Here is a 21,268-nt window from a genome sequence, read left to right as displayed (position 1 = left end):
AAAAAATGAATTTTTTTTAATTAATAGGCTGTGGATGGTTTTATTAGGACATCGGTTTTTGGATTGTTTGGGTTAGATGATTTTAAAAATGGGATTTTTATAGGAATTGAATCAGCTGAGAAGGCAGCACTCAAAAAACAGAACGGACTGAAAATGAGCAGGACAGAAATCAGTAACTCTGAAAGTTTTATTTGCTATCAAATACATCCCACCCAGCCAGCCCCACACAATCCCCATCCCACTGCTCCAAACTGGGATCCCACTTCTCCCAATCTCCTCCCAACTCCATCTCAGCCTGGCAGCTGTGGAATGGAGTGAGTTTGGCCTCGGACAGAGTTTTTGTGAGGAGGAAACAAGCAATTTGAGGTGGAAATGAGCCCTTTTGAGTTAAAATTCAGTTATTTTCAGTGGGATTTGAGTGGTTTTGAGGTGAAAGATCGATCCCTCTTGGCTTTTGAACGCCAAAGATACGGAGAAGTGAAAAAAATTAAAGCCAAACCAAAAAGAAAACCAGCCAGATGTGTTCGCAACATGGATTGCAGGGAATGTGGGGTACCAGGGCTGTGCCCAACATGACTCCTCCAGTGGGGGATGGAGCTGGAGCAGCGCACGAAGCTCTTCCCACACTCGGGGCACTCGCAGGGCTTCCCTTACTGGTGCGTCCGTTGGTGTTGGGTCAAGTGAAAGCTCCTAGAAAAGCTCTTCCCACGTTTCCCACATTCTTAGGGCCTCTCCCCAGTGTGGATGCGCCAGTGGGTGACAAGGTGGGAGTTGTACTTGAATCTCTTCCCGCAGTGAGGGCAGCGGAAGGGCCTCTCCTCTGTGTGACTCAGATAGTGCAGGAGGAGATGGGAGTTCATCCGAAACCTCTTCCCACACTCAGAACACTCATAGGGCCTCTCACCAGTGTGGATGTTTTGGTGGACAAACAGGTGGGAACGCTGCCTAAAGCTCTTCCCACGTTCCCCACACTTGTGGGGCCTCTCCCCAGTGTGGATTTGTCGGTGCATGACAAGATGGGTGTTCTGCCTGAAGCCCTGCCCGCAGTCGGGGCAGCGGAAGGGCCTCTCCTCTGTGTGCGTGCATTGGTGCTTGACGAGATTTGAGCTGGTCTGAAACCTCTTCCTGCACTGATCCCACTCAATGGGCCGTTCCCCAGTGTGGATCCTGTTGTGCTTGATCAGGTTGGAGTTCTGCCTGAAGCTCTTCCCACACTCCAAGCACTTGTGGGGCTTCTCCCCACCATGGAGCTGCTCATGCAGCACCAGCTCTGAGCTCTGGCTCCATCTCCAGCTGCCTTCCCAGCCCAGGCTGGCTCTTTCCCCCTCAGATCCCCGCCATCTGCGTTTGCAGCCCCTCCTCGTGCTGGATCTCCGGAGCTTTTCCTCCCCGTTGGGTTCCTGCACTGCGGAGCAGCTCAAAACGGCTTAAGCCACCAGGTTCTGCCCCGGGGATTTGTCCTCCCTGCTCTCCATGCTCAGCTCCTGCTCTGGGGGAGGAAGGACAAGGACAGGATGGGATTTGCCTCCGTGCCACAGGCAAGGGGAAGGAGATTCCCCCAGGGCTGTCCTGCAGCTGGGGCCATGCTGGGCTGGGAGATGGAGCAGGACAGAGGGGGAAAGGGGCACCTCCTCACCTGCCTGGGTGTCCCAGGGTATCTTCCTCTTCCTCACAGCCTTCCAAGGATTGGGAATTAGAAATCCTGGTTTGGGGAAGACAAGGGATGAGCACATTTACTTTGAAGGTCCCTCTGCCCTAAGTTCATCTCTACAAGTCACTGGCAATCTGGGCTCCAGAAAAATCTCCCAAACACCAAGGTTCAGGCCTGAAAAAGTCTCCCAGGAGTTCCCCATTCCTTGTCCCTCCCCTTTGGTGTTTGGGGTGCCACTTGTCAGCAGCTGAACAAGTCACCCGTCCTGCCCTTCTGGGTGCTGACATTCAGCTGGGACACTGCAGTGGTGACAGAGGGGACATGGTGGCAGGAACTGCATTGGGCTGCGCTTGGCCATGGCCAAGATGAAGGTGATGGTGGCACTGTGGTGGCATTGATGCTGTCCCAATTCATGTCCCCATCCATATCCCCTCATGTGCCCACCCAGGGCTGTATCCCCATGTGCACCCATCCATGTCTGTGTTCCCCCATCCTCATCCACGGCCATGTCTCCATCCATGGATCTGTCTCCCATATCCATTTCCCCCATATGTCATTGTTCCTCACATATCCTCATCCATGGCCATGTTCCCATATCTCCCCATCCATGCCCTAGTTCAACATCTTTATTTTTACCCCAATTTCAAGGCTTTCAAAGGTGATGCATAGACAGAAGACTCTTCAACTAATTAAAGTTAAAAAGTTGTTTGTTTATTACAACACCAGGCACAAGCGGAATAATTTCCAAGGGCATGTGCACCCCCAGAGTCCAGACCTCCCCTCTGTCCCCTAACTTGTTGCATATGCATTAAGTTTCACAATAGGTTCACATATATTCATTTAGTAGTTTCACATTACAATTAGTTCTCTGGTTGTCCCTCCCTCTCCTGCAGCCTCAGTTTTGGTTTCCTTCTTGTTTCAAGATCCAGGTGGCCTCTCTGATCTTCCGCTAGCTTGGAAATTCACATTCCTTTCATCTCGTTTAAGGCAGTTTTGTGAGCTAAATAATTCAATGCAGACTAAATAATTCAATTCACCAAAACTTGAAATAGATTTCTAACCATATATCTCAAAGGGATCAACAGAATCCTTTTCATTTCAAGGCCAGAAAAGGATTTCCATTTCCCTGCCAGCAGAGGATCTACGTGCTTGAATGGGAGGGAAGAACCTTTTTTGGAGGGGTTTCCACCTCACTGGATCCAAAATGAGGGGTTTGCCTCAGTCTGTCCCCATTTAGCTGTGGAAGATAGATCCCCATGTGCCACAGAGATTTAAAACAATGGATTTATGTTGGAGAAGACCTCCAAGGCCATTCAATGTTGCTTGATGCCACCAGAAAATGCAAAAAGTGAGATTTTTCTGGGGTCAGAAGTCGACCAATCTGCTCTCCACAAGGGATTTCTGATGTTGATGTGTGAATGTTTCCAGGTGCCCACAGGGAGCCAGGAGGATGTGGTGCCCCCCAGGCAGGGTCTTCCCAACACGGATCACTGTCACTACAGATCACCGGGGCTCTGCCCATCGGGGGTCACTGAGGAACATCCAGGGTGGGTCCAACTGTGGGGGATGGAGCTGGAGCAGCGCACGGAGCTCTTCCTGCACTTGGGGCACTCACAGGGCTGCCCTTAGAGGTGGCTCCGTTGGTGTCTGGTCAAGTTACCACTGTGAGCAAAGCTCTTCCCACACTCAGAGCACTTGTAAGGTCTCTCCCCGGTGTGGATGCGCTGGTGTTTGAGGAGGGTGGAGTTGCGCGTGAAGCCCTGCCCACAGTCAGGGCAGCGGAAGGGCCTCTCATCTGTGTGAATGCGCTGGTGCAGGAGGACACTAGAGCTGGTCAAAAACCTCTTCTTGCATTTATCACACTCGTAGGGCCGTTCCCCAGTGTGGGTCCTCTGGTGTCTGATCAGGTCAGCACACTCACAGAAGCTCTTCCCACACTCGGGACACTTGTAGGGCTGTTTCCCTGTGTTTCTCCTCTGGTGTCTGGTCAGTTCGTAGCTCCTTCTGAAGCTCTTCCCACACTGCCCACACTCATAGGGCCTCTCCCCTGTGTGGATTACCATGTGGCAGATCAGGCTGGAGATATGGCTCAAGCTCTTCCCAAACTCCCCACACTTGTAGGGCCTCTCCCCTGTGTGGCTCCTCTGGGTTTGATCAGGTCAGCACACTAGCAGAAGCTCTTCCCACACTGGGAACACTCATAGGGCCGTTCTCCTGTGTGGATCCTCCGGTGTCTGGTCAGTTGGGAGTTCACCTTGAAGCTCTTCCCACACTCCCCACACTCATAGGGACGTTCCCCCGTGTGGATTCTGCAGTGGATGATCAGGTCAGATCTCTGGCTGAAGCTCTTTCTTCCCACATTCCGAGCATTTGTGGGGCTTCTCCCCATCCTGAAGCTGCTCATGGAGCACCAGCTCTGAGCTCCAGCTGCATCTCTGGCCCAGGCTGGGTCTTTCCCCCTCAGATCCCTGTGATCTGCGTTTGCAGCCCCTCCTCGTGCGGGATCTCTGGGGCTTTTCCTCCCCGTTGGGTTCTTGTGCCGTGGAGCAGCTCAAAACGGCCTCTTCCACCAGGTTCTGCCCCGGGGATTTGCCATCTGTGCTCTCCATGCTCAGCTCCTGCTCTGGGGGAGGAAGGACAAGGACAGGATGGGATTTGCCTCCGTGCCACAGGGAAGAGCAAGGAGATCCCCCAGTGCATCCCCGGCAGGAGAGCTTTGGCAGCAGGGTTGTCCTGCAGCTGGGGCCGTGCTGGGCTGGGAGATGGAGCAGGAGAGAGGGGGAAAGGGGCACTGACTTCTTCCTCCTCACCTGCCTGGCGCTCCCGGGCCATCTTCCTCCTCGTGGCCTCCTCCTTATCCATCGGGCAGAGGTTTGGGAATGGGAAATCCTGGTTTGGGGGGAAAACAAGGGCTGAGTGCCTTGGCTTTGGAGTTCCCACTGCCCAAGTGTGGAGGTCCCACTGGCCAAGGGCAGCTGGAGAAGGCATTGCACCTTTCAGCCTCGGGGGGCCGGAGCCCGCTCATCCCCAGCCTCCCCCACCACCCCAGCCAGCCGGTTTGTCCCCCGGCTCCGGGATCGCCCTTCTGCCCTCTCCCCGCTCCGGGGCTCCCGCGTTCCTCCCCCCGGCTCTCCCGGGGATGCTCAAACCCGATACCGCTCCTGTGCCCGCCCGTACCGGGCGATCGCCACTTGAGACCCCCCCAAGATCTCTTCAGGGGCATTTACCGGCTCTGCTTTGACGTCCAGCAAGATCCAAACATCCCCTGCCAAGCAAAAAAACTCCTCCCTGAGACCACCCCTATGGATTTGGGGCGAGCTCCCCTCCCCACTCACCTGCGGGTTCCGGCACAGGTGAGGAGGGGCGATGCTGGCGAAACGGGGAGCTGCGCTCTGAGCGGGGAAACCGCGGGGAAACCGTGTTGTTGCTTCTCCTCGTCCTCCTCCTCCTCCTCTGTCCCTTCTCTTCCTCCCGCTCCTCCTTCGCTACCAGCCTGGCCCGGGCAGTGCCGATACCCAAATAAGCTGCGCTCTGCCCTGAGGGGGTTCTCAAAGCGGCCCCCTCCTGCGCGGCACTGGGAGCGATCCTGGGAACACAGGGAGGGATCCTGAGATCAGCAGGAAGGAATTGGGAGCGCTCTCCCGGCCAGTCCCGCTCTTACTGGGAGCACTGGGAGGGAACTGGGAGCAAACAGCGCCCGGACACGGGTGCAGCCGGCGGTGGGCGGGGCCAAACCGAAAGGCGTGGTTATGCAAATAGAGGAGCGATCGCGCGCTGGGATTGGTGAGCGGGAGCAGCGCGGGGTTTGCACGGTTATGTGAGGGCCGGGGGCAGGGGGCCCGGAGCGATGGCGGCGGCGTCCGGTGAGAGGGGACAGGGAGCGGGAATGGGGACAGGGACCGGGGGTGGGGACAGGGACCAGGAATGGAGACAAAGACGGAGAATGTGGCCAAGAATGGGACCGGGAATGGGGACAGGGACTAGGGACAGAGACTGGGAATGGGGACCGGGACCGGGATTGGCACCAGGAATGCGGACGGGGACCAGAAATGGCACCAGGAATGTGGACGGGGACCAGAAATGGCACCGCGAAGGGGACAGGGACCAGGAATGAGACCAGTGATGGGGACAGGGTCCGCAAATGGAGACAAGGACCAGGGATGGGAATATGGGAACGGGATGGGAACATGGGAACGGGACAGGAAACATGGAAACATCAACTGCAGAGGGAACATAGGATGGGTATTCGTGCTCCAAAGCGTCCAAGTGAGACCCAGAAGGGGCTGTGAGCTCTGCAGCTGGGCCTCCCCTGCGCTGCTGCGGCCCAGGGCCCACAGGCGGGAGCTGCAGCCTTGCTCCGCTCTCAAGAACAGGAGCCTCCTCCAGGCCCACGGCCCCTCCATGGCCCCAGCCTGAGGGAGGGCTCTGAGGCACAGCGGCTGCTGGCAGGAGGGGCTGCTCCGGCCAGCTGGGGCCTCTGAGAAATGCCCAAAGCCTTGTGCTCTCTGCAGCTGGCCAAGGACAGCAGCAGGGCTGAACGGTTCGTGTGGCACAGCCAGGCCGAGCTGTGGAGCCCTCAGGGCCCCATGCGAGAGGCGGCCCTCAGGAATGGCACCAGGACAGGACCCAGAATGGGGACCAGGACTGCGAATGGGACTGGGAATATGGGACAGGACTGGGAATGGGTACAGGGACTGGGAATGGGGACATGGGCCAAGAATGGGGACAGCGACTGGAACTGGGAATGGGACTCAAAATAAGAGACAGGGACCAGGACTGCAAATGGGGACATGGACTGCGAATAAGCAACTGGGAATGGGACTGGAAATACAAGACAGAGCCTGGGAATGGGATCAGGAATGGGAACAAGGACCGGGAACGGGACAGGGAAAACAGAGAAGGACCTGGAATGGAACTGGGGATGGCAATATTGGAATGGGACACGGAGTTTGAAAACGGCAACCAGAGCGAGAATATGGGATGGGGATTAGGGAGGTGGGATCAGGATTGGAAACGGGAATAGGGGAGTGAGAATGGGACTATGGGAATGGGACACGGAATAAAGAAATGCAAGACTGGGAATTCAGGAACAGAACAGGAGATATGGGACTAGGAATATGGGAATGGCAACCAGGTAGAGAACATGGGACGGGGAATGAGATTTGGACTGGGATGGGAGCAGGACAAGACGAGCATGCTGACATGGGAATGGGTGGAGAGCAAGTGGGGTGACAGCAAGAAGAGGGGAATCCTGGACAGGGGGCATCAGGAAGCGAGACAGGGGAACGGTTCCAGGGCAGGGGGTCCTCGATCAGCTGCACCAGAACTTTTCCCAGGGTCTACAAGTGCAGCCAGATCTGCTTGGCCTCGGGTGCCCAAAGGCCTGAGCAACCCCCAAGTTCCTCCCAGGAACCCTCAAGTCCCTTGACCCAGCATCCCCTACATCCCCTGGATCCCCCATGGCCCAATCATTGTCTTACTTCAACGTCTTTATTTTCACCCTGGTTTTGGGTGTTTGGAAAGGACAAAGAGAAATTAAAAGAAAATCTAGGCAATAGGAAACCAGGAGGATGTGGAGCCCCCCAGGCAGGTGTCTTCCCAACACGTATCACTGGTACCATGGATCACCAGCAGGGCTCTGCCCAGCAGGGCTCACTGGGGATCATCCTGTGAGGATCCTCCCTTGGGGGATGGAGCTGGAGCAGTACACAGAGCTCTTCCCACACTCGGGGAACTCACAGGGCTGCCCTTAGTGCTGGCTCCGCTGGTGTTGGGTCAAGTGAGAGCTCCTGCTGAAGCTCTTCCCACACTGCCCACACTTGTAGGGCCTCTCCCCAGTGTGGATGCGCCGGTGGCTGATGAGAGCAGTGTTCTGCTTGAAGCCCTTCCCGCAGTCAGGGCAGCGGAAAGGTCTCTCCTCTGTGTGAATGCGCTGGTGCAGGAGGAGAGAGGAGCTGGTCTGAAACCTCTTCCTGCATTCCTCACACTCGTAGGGCCTCTCTCCTGTGTGGTTCCTCTTGTGGCGGGTCAGGCTGGAGCTTGTGCTGAAGCTCTTCCCACACTGGGAACACTCAAAGGGTCGTTCCCCTGTGTGCCTCCTGTGGTGGATAATGAGGGTGGAGATCACTGCAAAGCTTTTCCCACACTCGGGACACTCATAGGGCCTCTCCCCGGTGTGGATCCGCCGGTGGGTGACAAGGCTAGACTTGAACCTGAAGCCCTTCTTGCATTTGGCACAGCGGAAGGGCTTCTCCTCTGAGTGAATGCGCTGGTGCCTGATGAGACAGGAGCTGGTCTGAAACCTCTTCCTGCATTGATCACACTCATAGGGCCGTTCCCCGGTGTGGATTATCTGGTGTTTGATCAGGCAGGAGCTTCGGCTGAAGCTCTTCCCACACTCCCCACACTCGTAGGGCCGTTCCCCTGTGTGGATTCTGCAATGGGAGCTGAGTTGGCATCTCCACCTGAAGCTCTTCCCACATTCCGAGCACTTGTGGGGCTTCTTCCCATCGTGAAGCTTCTCATGGACTCCCAGCTCTGAGCTCTGGCCACCTGCCCTGCCCAGGCTGGGTCTTTCCTCCTCAGATCCCTGCGATCTGCGTTTGCAGCCCCTCCTCGTGCGGGATCTCCAGGACTTTTCCTCCCCGCTGGGTTCCTGCGCTGAGGAGCCGCTCAAAACAGCCTCTTCCACCAGGTTCTGCCCTGGGGATTTGTCCTCCCTGGACTCCATGCTCAGCTCCTGCTCTGGGGGAGGAAGGACAAGGAGAGGATGGGATTTGCCTCTGTGCCACAGGGAAGGGCAAGGAGATGTCCCAGTGCATCCCTGGCAGGAGAGCTTTGGCAGCAGGGTTGTCCTGCAGCAGGAGGCCGTGCTGGGCTGGGAGATGGAGCAGGAGAGAGGGGAAAAGGGGCACTGACTTCTTCCTCCTCACCTGCCTGCCATCTTCCTCTTCCTTGCAGCATCCTCCTTTTTCATCCTGCCACGGTTTGGGAAATCCTGGTTTGGGGGGAAAACAAGGCTTACTGAGTAGGATTTGATGGTCCCGCTGCCCAAGTGCCGCTGGAGAAGTCAGCGTCCTTTTCAGCCTCGGGGAGCCAGAGCCTGCTCATCCCCAGCCTCCTCCACCCCTCCAGGCAGCCGGTTTGTCCCCCGACTCCGGCATTGCCCCTCTGCGCTCTCCCCGCTCCGGGGCTCCCGCGTTTCGCCCCCGGCTCTCCCGCGTTTCCCCAAACCCAATATGCATCCCCCTTGTGCCCGCTGGTACCGGACGATCGCCACGTGGGACCTTCCCCAAGATCCCTGCAGGGGCATTTCCGGCTCAGCTTTCGGGTCCAGCGAGATCCAAACGCCCGGTGTCCCGCAAAAAATACCCTCCCAGCGGCCCCCCGCATGGATGTGGGGCGAGCTCGCCCTCCCCGCTCACCTGTGACTCCTGGAGGGGGCGATGCAGCAGGAGCCGGGAGAACTGCAGCCTGAGCGGGGAAAGCGCGTGGGATTGGGGCTCCTCCCGCTCCTCCTCTTCCTCCCGCTGCTCCTCCACTCCCAGCCCGGCCCGGGCAGTACCGACACTCAAAAGCAGCCGCGCTGTGCCCTGCGAATGGGACTGGGACTATGGGACAGGACTGGGAATGGGTACAGGGACTGGGAATGGGGACATGGGCCAAGAATGGGGACAGCGACTGGAACTGGGAATGGGACTCAAAATAAGAGACAGGGACCAGGACTGCAAATGGGGACATGGACTGCGAATAAGCAACTGGGAATGGGACTGGAAATACAAGACAGAGCCTGGGAATGGGATCAGGAATGGGAACAAGGACCGGGAACGGGACAGGGAAAACAGAGAAGGACCTGGAATGGAACTGGGGATGGCAATATTGGAATGGGACACGGAGTTTGAAAACGGCAACCAGAGCGAGAATATGGGATGGGGATTAGGGAGGTGGGATCAGGATTGGAAACGGGAATAGGGGAGTGAGAATGGGACTATGGGAATGGGACACGGAATAAAGAAATGCAAGACTGGGAATTCAGGAACAGAACAGGAGATATGGGACTAGGAATATGGGAATGGCAACCAGGTAGAGAACATGGGAAGGGGAATGAGGCTGGGAATGAGATTTGGACTGGGATGGGAGCAGGACAAGACGAGCAGGCTGACATGGGAATGGCTGGCGAGCAAGTGGGGTGACAGCAGGAAGAGGGGAATCCTGGACAGGGGACACCAGGAAGCGAGACAGGGGAACAATTCCAGGGCAGGGAGTCCTTGTTAGATATGATGACTGTTTGGTAATTGGATATAATTATTGTTTCATCTTAACAAGAATCATGAGAAACTATGTTGGGGGGTTTGATGGAAATTACAAAAATCCATGCTTGGATGAAATCAATGAAATTACAAAAATCCATGCTTGGATGAAATCAATGTATACAATAGAACAATATAAGTTTAATAATTAGTATGTAGTTATGTAACAATAAGGGTATAAAAACATGTTCATCCTGACCCCATGTTGGAGTCAGATTTGGGTCTGTACCCCTGACACCCAGAGCTCTTCAATAAAAGCACCTGCATATAATCATTCAGTGATTATTTGTTCCTTAACGCTGACATTAGGACAATTAGACCATCTAGGGTGCCTGCTAAGTAAGGAAACCTGTTGCAGCTTGCTGCAAGGCGACCTGGTTCTGGGGTACGGCACGGTAACTCAAATACATAGTCACTCGGTCCACTCACTGCAGACACCAACATGGTGGATAGCAAATGGCGTTTATTCAAAGGTTTCAGGGGTATTTATGGCTTAGGTAGTTTGTGTCACTTCCTCTGCCCTTGTCCTGGGTGCGGCCAGGTAGCCAAGGTCAGACTGAAGGTGAGGAGGGGTCTTCCTGTCTACGCGTAACAGCCCGAGATCTTCCGGCCGCAATCCCTAACTCTCCCACATTTCCTCCCCCACCATGATTAGTAAAAATCTCATAAAATTATAAAATGTAAAGGTTACAAAATTTCATGGGTTAGTAGGATTAGTGTAAAATCGTGTGTTAGTAACTTTAGCTTGCTTTAAAGTAATTGTCGGCGCTCGAGAAACAAAATGTTTGCTGTTTCTAAACGCTTTTTAACGAATAGCACTAGTTTGTTTAATATACAAGGCCCGAAGATTAGGGTTAGTAAGATTATAGTGACTGGGCCTGTTAGGGTAGAGATCAGGGTGGTGAGCCATGGAGACTGGTTGAACCACGACTCGAACCAGCCCTGTTGAGCTTCTCTGTCCATTTTTCTCTGGTTCAGCCGGTTTCTCAGTTCGGCCATGGAGTCTCTGATGACTCCGGTGTGGTCTGCATAAAAGCAGCATTCCTCTTTCAAGGTAGCACACAGGCCCCCCTGCTGCATGAACAAGAGGTCCAGTCCTCTCCTATTTTGGAGAACCACTTCTGAGAGTGAGGAAAGGGATTTTTCCAGCGAAGAGATGGACTTCTCGATCCTTTGCAGGTCCTCATTGATCGTCATTTGCAGTTGGGACAGTCCTTGGTGTTGGGTCGCTAGGGCTGAGATGCCTGTGGCCATTCCAGCTGCTCCTAGGCCGAGCAGCATGGCTATAGTTAAACCTGTCAATATTTCTCTTTTGTGGAGACGGCTGGTTTGTTCGAAGAGGTAGTACACTTCTTCGTCTGAGTGGTACAGGACTCTAGGAACAATCAGAACTTGGACACAAAAGTCGTTAGAGTGATCGAATTTGTCAAGGAGTACACATGGGCTTACTCCGGATCGGTGACAGACCCACATCCCTGATGCAGCTGGGATCACCCACTGGAACTTCCCTCCCTTAAGTTTGCCAAATTCTTTGCAGACACTGCCCGTCTGCTTTGCCAAGGTTGCATTGCCGAAGCATTTGCCTTGGCCCGTAACCTGACTTAGGGTAATGCCTCTCCGGGGGGTGTCCCATCTGCATTGGCGTGGATTGTTTGATTTTGAGAAGATGAACGGGAGATCGAAGGCAACACCTTCGTAAAAAGGGGGTTGTGCATCATAGCATAACCAGCATGATTCTGTGAAGTTTGGGTTGGACTGATTTAACGATATGAAGGTAGCATTTAACACGTTTATGAATGAATTGGAAAGGTTCGGTTCGGCTAGGAGACTGGATGGGGAGACTAGTTCTGACTTCTGCGTATTGGGGCTAGAACTACTGTTAACTGCGATCTCTTCCTTGGGTTTGCTTGCTACTAGAACCGGATTGGGTCCGACTGATTGGGACATAGAGGCTGGGAGTCTGATAATTTGCACATTCACCCACTCTTTTGACCCTTGAACGGCTACTGTCCATGTTCTGCCCGTGGTCCAACTGGGGTGATTTGGCTGCAAAACTGTCATGTTGTAGTTAGTGCATTTCCGAAATTTGGGGATTTTATGACTGTTTCGATGGAAATTTCCGTGGAAAAAGAAGGGTGTTTTGCAGCCAGTGGGTGCCCAGGTGAACTGTAAGAACCTGTCAGGCTCTTGTGGATCCCACCCAGGCCCCGATGGTCTGGCATCTGTAACAATGGTTTTGCAGCCCCAATGCCCACAGTATCCCCACCCTGGGTGATTGCAGTAGCTTTTTTCTGGGTTTGAGGCTGGACACCAGTAGGTTAGGTACGTTTGTGTGACGTGTGGGGAAGAAGGGTCTACCTTTGGTCGTCCCGGAAACAAGTCGGTAAAGCGGAGTATGAAGGATGGTGTGTTTGGTGTGGTGACTCCTTTGAGCACCTTGCCACTGCTAAGGTGTCGCATGACCCACCTGAATGGCTGATGAGGGTAGTGGTCTGGGCTGGCTTCCCCTCTGGCGACAAGCCCCAACAGCAAAAGCACACAGAAACACCGTTGACGTTTGGGTCTCGCCCGCGCGGCTCTCTCGGGCGCTGCCGGACGGCTTGGTGGTCCGTCCTCTGGAACGGGGATGTACGCGTCACGAGGACGCCCCACGAGCATGTCCTGTAAACAGAAACTCACAACTCTCATCAGTCTCGTTCTGCTCATGGTTAAGATCGGGCTTGATTGACTTAAGCGGACACCATTTAATGTGCCCGTCTTTTTTGACAGCCGCATATCCCCGCCCCGTGAGCACCAATCTCCAACCCTGTTCCCACTGCCCCAGTTCGTTTTTGATCACCACCCGTGGGCCCTCCTCTAATGCTCGAGGTGCCCAGTGTTTCTGAGCTGGACTGTTTGTTTCATCCCTCCTAGGGTATTGATTTAATGCTAGCAGCGCAGTTGCCAGGATGCGCGCTTGGTCACTCGGGGGAATGGCATTGGAGAAGCCTTCTGCCTTTGCTAGCACTTCTAGCTTAGCTTTCAGAGTCTGGTTTGCTCTTTTGACGATGGCTTGTCCGGTGCTGTTGTATGGGATGCCCTGCACCAAGGCGATGTTCCATTTCGAGGCGAATGTCTGGACTGCCTTTGAGATGAAGTTTGGGCCGTTGTCTGTTTTGATTTGCTTTGGAACTCCAAGCCATGCCATGGCTGTCAGCCAGTGTTGGATGGTCGCTTTGAAGTCTGTCTTGAGATGCTGTGTGGCCACAAACATGCCGCTGTACGTATCTACAGTAACTGCAAGCCACGCTCGAGGTTTCAACAGCTGGCATAGGGTAAAGTCTGTTTTCCACACTTCTCAGGCTTTGAGACCTCTGGGGTTGACACCTCTCGACCATAGTGGCGACTTCTGGCAATGTGGGCACGTTGCGACGACGTGCTTTGCGTCTGCAGTAGAAATCCCTCACTTTTTCGCAAGCACTTTTGCTCCGATGTGAAGGGTTTCGTGCAGGGGGATAGAAAAGAAGCAGTCTTTGATGTCGAGCACTGCACAAGGTTGTCCTCTCGGTGTCATCGAGTTCATGGGTAGCGATGTTTGGACAGGTCCCATAGGCTGGATTCCTGGGATGACGGTGACGTCTAATCCTGTGTCCACCCAAAAGGGAAGGCAGATGGCCGAGTCGTCAGAGCTGTTGTGAAGACGACACACTGCCCACACGATCAGTGGGTGCTTGCCCACGTTCGCGGCAATGGCCACCCACGGGTCCCGTTCCCATGCTTTCATGGCCAGAGCCACCCAGGGACCTCTTCCCCAAGGGGCTGTTTGTGGTATTCCTGAGGCGCAGGTGGGTTCGGTTGGACCATTGGCTGGGCAGCAAAGTTGGACATTTCTTGAGGGGTTGGCAGTGGTGGGCACGGGAACCCTGTGTCCCATTGAGGGTTGCTGTAGCTGGGCCATTGCATTTTCCCAGTGGGAGGAGGCTGGATACGGCCCGGCTGCCCCCTCCCTCTGCCATTTCCCTGATGCTTGGATCTGCATTCCTTAGCTACATGCCCTTTCCTACTGCATGCCCAGCACGGTCCCCTTGTTTTCCCCTGGCGTGGTGGAGCAGCTGCTGGTGACTGTCTTGACTGGGGGCAGTTTATTGTCGCCTGCCCAGGCTGGCCACCCTTAAAGCGTGCCATGACACTCGTTATTGCAGTGTGAACTGCTGCTTGAATGGGAGCTAGGTATTCTTTATTTGCAACGTGTCTGATCATGTCAGCTATACTGGACCCCTGTGCTCCAGTGACTTTAACCAGGAAGGCATGTATCGTGGCTGCGGGTGCCCAATTCGCAAAAGCTATTTTTATTTTTTCCCAATCGGTGAGTTTGTGTTGCAATTGTTTCCCGATATTGCTTAAGGCTTTATTCGGTTTTGTTTGAAACTGCGTTAGTTCTGCTCTTTCAGCTTCCGAGTCCCAGCCGTACTCAGTCATCTCCTCCGAGCTGTTTGAGTAGCTGTTGCTTGACTCAGCATCGGAAGTTGATTGCCGATGCATTTCTGGCGCTCTGTGCCGTTTCATTCGGCTCCGACCCCGCTCCTCCCTTCGGGGGTGGTACCGCTCCCGCCCCCTGGGCTTGTCCTGCCTCCCGGAGGGCGGGATCTCTCCCTTATATGGGGGCAGTATTGAGCGCGGCCCCTGATCGAATGGGCACTCTTTGCCGCTCCCCCGCGCATGCGCGTCAGCAACGACTCGCGCCTCTGGGCTTTTCCCGCCGTGGACTCACGCGCCCCGCCCATCTCCTGGATTGCCGGCGCCATGTTTTGCTGTGTGCTGCGGCGGCAGCAGCTGCGGGGCTGCCCGCGCGTACGCGTCAGCCGCCCTCCTGGTGCCCCGGGTCCTCACCGCCATCTCCCCCCAAAAGGACTGCCCGTGCCGCCGCGCCCCCTGCGCTGGGCCGCTGGCCGGCGGGGAAGGGATGGATAGGGGAGTCACGAATTCCCGGAAAGGTTCCGTGGGGGGGTCTAGGACCCGGCGGGCTCCGTGGAAGGATCGGGAGGTCCCCTGGGGGCTCCGGGTGGTTCGGGCGAGGGCTCGGGGAGGGGTGGAACGCGCCCTGCCCCCTCTCCGATTCAGAGCTGGAGTCTGTGTCCCAGTTGAAAGTCGACTAGTCGGACACTTCCGGGCTGCTCTGCCTTTTTCTTGGGCTCCGGCCCCGCCCCTTCTTGCGGGGGTCGGACCATTCCCTCCCCCTGGGGTCCCCCCGCCTCCTGCTGGGGGAGGTCCTTGCCCTATAACGACCGAATGTGACCTGAGCGCTCTGATTGGTCATACACTCCTGCGCGGGAGCCGCCCCGTCCCCCCGCTCGCCCGCGCATGTGTTGTTAAGAGAGCTGACTCCGTTTCCGCCCGGCGCGGGTTCCTTTCCGCCCTGAACACGCGTCTCCCCGCCATTTTCAAACACATATGGAGGGGGTGCGTCCCTGTCCTCCCGTTCGGGGTTCGGCGGTTTCGCCGCCACCCTCGCCTCCTCTGTGAGTTCCTGCCAAAATGACCGCGCGTCCTCCCCTTCGTCTGATGGTAAGCCGATGTGTTCGGGACACCGCGGGTCCAGCGTCCGCGGCTTTTCGCCGCCGGTTTGTTCTAAATCCTCCGCGGTTTGTGTCGCCGCGCCTATTCTCAGCTGCGGCGTAGGCAATGAACATTTGCTCGCAGCTTCCCACGTCTCCTGTTCTTCTAATGCCCTGCGGAGGGCCTTCTCTACTTTCCCCCACGCTTTGAGGGCTTTACCGCTGCCTGAGGTTTTTAAAGCGGCGGTGCATCTTTCCCACACCTCCGAATACAATATATCCACGGGACGTTCAATCATCTGGAGTTCTAGGAGTCTCGCAATAGTAAGATTAAAATTCCTGAGCTCACATTTAATCCCCTTTTGCTCATGAGCCAAACTTACGACCTTCGCGAATGGTTCCATGTCTCTCGCTGGTCCGGGAGCGTCCTCCCCGCCGCACTAGTCCAGCTGTGCAGCCGCCGGCCCCTGTCCAAGCGATTCCCGCACCCCGGGTGCTGGTTCCCGGGTTTCGGCACCAAAGTTGTTGCAGCTTGCTGCAAGGCGACCTGGTTCTGGGGTACGGCATGGTGACTCAAATACAGAGTCACTCGGTCCACTCACTGCAGACACCAATATGGTGGATAGCAAATGGCGTTTATTCAAAGGTTTCAGGGGTATTTATGGCTTGGGTAGTTTGTGTCACTTCCTCTGCCCTTGTCCTGGGTGCGGCCAGGTAGCCAAGGTCAGACTGAAGGTGAGGAGGGGTCTTCCTGTCTACGCGTAACAGCCCGAGATCTTCCGGCCGCAATCCCTAACTCTCCCACAGAAACCAGTGCTGGCCTGCTGTCAGACTTGGATACCATCAGACATGCCACCTTGCAGAACAGGGCAGCAATAGACTTCCTACTTTTGGCATATGAGCACAGCTGTGAGGACTTTGAGGGAATGTGTTGCATGAACCTCTCTAGCCCAAGTCCTAAATTCCCTCTCAAACAACTGTGAAATGGGGACTAGATATCTTTGATCAGTTTCTTTCTTTTCAGGCCTGTTTTTAAGGGATGAAGATGAATCAGAAGAAAATGAAGGCCAAAACAAAAGGATAACTAGCTAGGTGCCTTCCCAACATGGAACACAGGGAACGTGGTCACCAGGGCTCTTCCCAACGAGGGTCCTCCAGTGGGGGATGGAGTTGGAGCAGCGTATGAAGCTCATCCTGAAATCGGGGCACTTGCAGGGCTTGCCTTACTGGTGGTTCTGTTGGTGCTTGGTCAAGGCTGAGTTCTGTGAGAAGCTCTTCCCACGCTGAGGACACTCGTAGGGCCTCTCCCCGGTGTGGATGCGCCGGTGGGTGATGAGGGCGGACTTGTGCTTGAATCCCTTCCCGCAGTCGGGGCAGCGGAAGGGCCTCTCCTCTCTGTGAATCCGTTGGTGGATGATGAGGATGGAGTTGTACATAAATCCCTTCCCACAGTCGGGACAGTGGAAGGGCCTCTCCTCTGTGTTAAGCCGAAGGTGCACGAGGAGATGTGAGCTGATGCGAAACCCCTTCCCACATTCTGAACACTTGTAGGGCCTCTCCCCAGTGTGGATCTTCTGGTGCTGGACCAGGTTGGCACGCTGGCTGAAGCCCTTCCCACATTCCCCACACTCGTAGGGCCGTTCCCCCGTGTGGGTCCTCCGGTGGCGTATGAGGTGGGAGTTCCGGCTGAAGCTCATCCCATATTCCTCACACTCGTGGGGCCTCTCCCCAGTGTGGATGAGCCGGTGCACGACAAGATGGGCATTTTGCCTGAAGCCCTTACCACAGTCGGGGCAGCGGAAGGGTTTCTCCTCTGTGTGCGTGCGCTGGTGCACGAGAAGACTGGAGCTGAGCTGAAACCTCTTCCTGCATTGATCACACTCATAGGGCCTCTCCCCAGTGTGGATCACCTGGTGACGGATGAGGGTGGATCTCAGGCTGAAGCTCTTCCCACATTCCCCACACTCGTAGGGTTGTTCTCCAGTGTGGATAATCTGGTGGCGGATCAGGCTGGAGCTGGCTCTGAAGCTCTTCCCACACTCCCCACACTCATACGGCCGTTCCCCTGTGTGGGTCCTCTGGTGCTGAATCAGGCTGGAGCTCTGGCTGAAGCTCTTTCCACACTCCAAGCACTTGTGGGGCTTCTCCCCATCATGGAGCTGCTCATGGACCACCAGCTCCGAGCTCTGGCTCCATCTCTGGCCGCCTTCCTGGCCCAGGTTGGGTCTTTCCCCCTCAGATCCCCATGATCTGCGTTTGCAGCCCCTCCTCGTGCGGGATCTCTGGGGCTTTTCTTCCCCTTCGATTCCTGTGCCGTGGAGCCGCTCAAAACGGCCTCTTCCACGAGGTTCTGCCACAGGGATTTGTCCTCTCTGGCCTCCATCTGCAGCTCCTTGTCTGGGGAAGGAAGGACAAGGAGAGGATGGGATTTGCCTCCGTGCCACAGGGAAAGGGAAGGAGATCCCCCCAGTGCATCCCCGGCAGGACGGAGTCAGCAGCAGGGCTGTCCTGCAGCCGGGGGCCATGCTGGGCTGGGAGATGGAGCAGGAGAGAGGGGGAAAGGGGCACTGACTTCCTCCTCACCTGCCTGGGTGTTCTGTGGCATCTGTCTTGTCCTTGCACCCTCCTTCTCCATCCAGGCAAGGGCTGGGAATGGGAAATCCTGGTTTGGGGGAAAACAAGTGATGAGCACACTGAGTTTGAATGTCCCTCTGATCAAGTCCGTCTCTGGAAGTCATTGGGCATCTGGGGTCCATAGAATCCTCCAGAACACCAAGATTCATCCCTGAGAAAGCCTCCCAGAAGTTCCCCATTCTGGTCTCTCCCCTTTGGTCTTCAGGGATTCCTCCCTGTCTCAGCTGCTGGGGGTAACACTCATATGGGTCTCCCTTCCCCTCGGTCCCCATCCTCCCCAGGCTGCTGTGAATCCCAGGAATCCAAAAAGTTTTCCCCTCCTCGATCTTCCCATTTAGGTATGCTGGGGGGTTTTGGGGTCCCAGGGTCCCTTCTCCCCTCATTCTCTGCTTTGGGGTGCAGGGGGTCCAAGGAGCCCACCGTGCCCCTCTCCAGGCTCTTGAGGGTCCCACCAACGGCAGCGCTCCCCCCTCTCTGGGCTCCCCACTTTGGGCTCCTGGGGGACACAGGGCTCTTCTCCTCCAGGCTGCCTCTGCCGCCAGCTGCCACCGGAACCCCCCAATGTCCCCAAAAAGGGCCTTTTCCGCTCAGCTTTACAGTTCTTCATTCCCCAAACATTCCCCCCAAAAAAACCCAACCCACGGAGCCCCCAGAATATCTGGGCCAAGATCCCTCTTCCCTATGACCTGCAGGATGGGGGGGGTGATGATCCCACAAATGGGGGCTGCAAATTTAGGGAGCGCTTATTTAGGGAGACATCGTGCTTCCTTCTCCTTTCCTTGATCCTCCTCTGTTCCTCCTCTTCCTCTTCCTCCCACTCCTCCCCTTCCCTCCCTCCTCCTCCTCCCCCAGCAGCCCGGACACCCTCGGTGCCCCGTTTCCGCAGCCCTCACAGCCCGCGGCTGGAGCGGGGATGGAGCCGGGACAGGTCGGGATGGGCAGCGCGGGGCTCTCGGCTGCTCCCAGCCGCTGCGGGCGGGGGGAACCCGGCCCGGGCCAAAGGAGAGGCAAACTGGGCAAACTGGGGGCTGCACATCCAAACTGGGCCTTGCTGGGGACCCTGCCTGGGCACTGCCAGCTCTTGGAGCTCCTCTCGGGAGATCTGGGAGGGGAGAATGCAGAGAGGGGTGTGGAATGCCAGGAGTGGCATCAGTGGGAGAGTCTGGGCTCTACTGGGATAACTGGAAACTTACTGGGGCAGCTGGGAATGACTGGGAATTAATACAACCTTGCTGAGAGCAACTGGGGTATACTGGCAGTGTCTGTAACCATACTGAGGTGACTGGAACCACACTGGGAACAACGGGGACCATGCTGGGGAGAACTGGGACAACAATGTGGGCAACTGGGAGTGAATGGGGGTGACTGGGTCTGCACTGGCAGCAACTGGGCATGACCAGGACCATGCTAGAAGTGACGGGGATCATCCACAGCGTGGCTACGACTATATTAGGGACAACTGGGTGCAACTGGCATCACACTGGGAGGAACAGGGAGAAACTGGAATCATGCTGGGGGCAACTGGGATCCTACTGGGATCACAGTGGAAGCAGCTGGGCTCATGCTGGGGCAGACTGGGATCATACTGGATCATACTTTCAGCAACTGGGACTGCACGGAGAGTGAATGGGAGTGGCTGTGAGCAACTGGGATCAGGCTGGAAGCAACTCTGGGCGTCTGGGAGTGACTGGGAACGTGCTAGGACCAACTGGGTTATACTGGGAGAGACTGAAACCATAGTGGGGGTAAAGGGAAGCAACTGGAACCATAGTGGGGGCAAAGGGAAGCAACTGGAACCATGCTAAGTGATAATGGCAGGAGGTGTGCCCATGTCAGGGTCATACTAGGATCATACTGGGAGTAAGTAGAATAGTACTGAGAGGATGTAAGAGTGATTGGGATCCTACTGGAATTAGACTAGGAGTGACTGGAAAGTTGCTTGCCATGACTGGAACCATACTGGAGGTGACTGGGAGCAACTGGGACCACACTAGGAGTTACAGGGAGTCATTCTGGGCAGGACTGGAATAATACTGGGAGGATCTAGGAGTCACTGGATGCAACTGGGATCATACTAGGAGTGGCTGGAACCATACTGGCAGTGACTATAGGTCCTACTGGGATCATCCTGGGAGCCACTGGGATTACAATGGGTGTGAATGGAACCTGACTGGGGGTTACTGGGAGCTACTGGGAGGAAAATGTGGACACATTGGGAGCAACTGGGATCAACTAGGAGGTACCGGAACCATGCTGAGGGGACCAAGACCACAACTGGGATCATACTGGAAGCAACTAGGACTACACTTTGGTCAACAGACAAAAACTGGAATCATGCTGGAGGCAACTGGGAGTAACTGGAAAAAACTGGGAAAATTCTCAAGTAACTAGACCCTCACTGGGGCAACTGGGAGTGTCTGTAACCATACTAGGGATAACTGGAACAACACTGGGAACAGCAGGGACCATGCTGGGGATGACAGGGACTCCTCTATAGAAACTGGAAGTGATTGAATCTACACTGGGGGACACTGGATGTGACAAGGACCATGCTCAGAGGGACTAGAACTATTCTAGGGGCAAATGGGATCATACTTGTAGGAACTGGGAAATACTGGAACTATGCTGGACGCAACTGGGATCATACTGAGGGGGACTGGAATCAAAGTGAGATTGACTAGGAGTGGCTGTGGGCAACTAGAATTGTGCTGAAAGCAACTGGGAACATGCTGGAGATGACTGGGATACACTGGGAGAGACAGGGATTCACTGGGATCATACTGGAGGCTACTGCGGTCACTCTGGCATTGACAGGGAACAACTGGGATCACACTGGGGCAACTGACATCAGACTGGGAGTGACTGGGAGTGACTAGAGTTGGTGTCATTGGACCCTGATTGGGGGTTATTGGGAGCTACTAGGGCCATGCTGGGAGCCAACTGGGGACGTAATTACAAGAACTGGGAGCAAGTGGGATAAAACCAGGGGCAAGTAAACCATGAAGTTCACTGAGGTAACTAGAAGTGCCTGGCAATAACTCTGAGAAAGTTCAGGGTACCTGGGATATACTGCAAGTGTCTGACACCATGGAAGTAGTGCCTGGGATCAAAGTGGGAGTGGCTGGGAATGCTCTAGGGGA

The 21,268-nt window shown here is 55.5% G+C and overlaps 1 protein-coding gene and 1 pseudogene across 1 annotated transcript in view; one reads left to right on the top strand and one right to left on the bottom strand.

Annotated features, from left to right (window-relative positions):
• Window positions 1-21,268, top strand: part of LOC103824723 (zinc finger protein 420-like) — a 210,159-nt gene that overhangs the window by 28,754 nt on the left and 160,137 nt on the right. The gene's annotated exons all lie outside the window — the stretch shown is intronic.
• The window catches only part of LOC103824895 (zinc finger protein 208-like), a 193,029-nt pseudogene that overhangs the window by 18,833 nt on the left and 152,928 nt on the right, over window positions 1-21,268 (bottom strand).

This window comes from Serinus canaria, chromosome 25 (genome assembly GCF_022539315.1).
Source record: "Serinus canaria isolate serCan28SL12 chromosome 25, serCan2020, whole genome shotgun sequence".
NCBI classification, from domain to species: Eukaryota; Metazoa; Chordata; class Aves; order Passeriformes; family Fringillidae; genus Serinus; species Serinus canaria.
The sequence above is the reverse complement of the archived record's forward strand: the minus strand, read 5'-3'. Positions and strand labels throughout refer to the sequence as shown.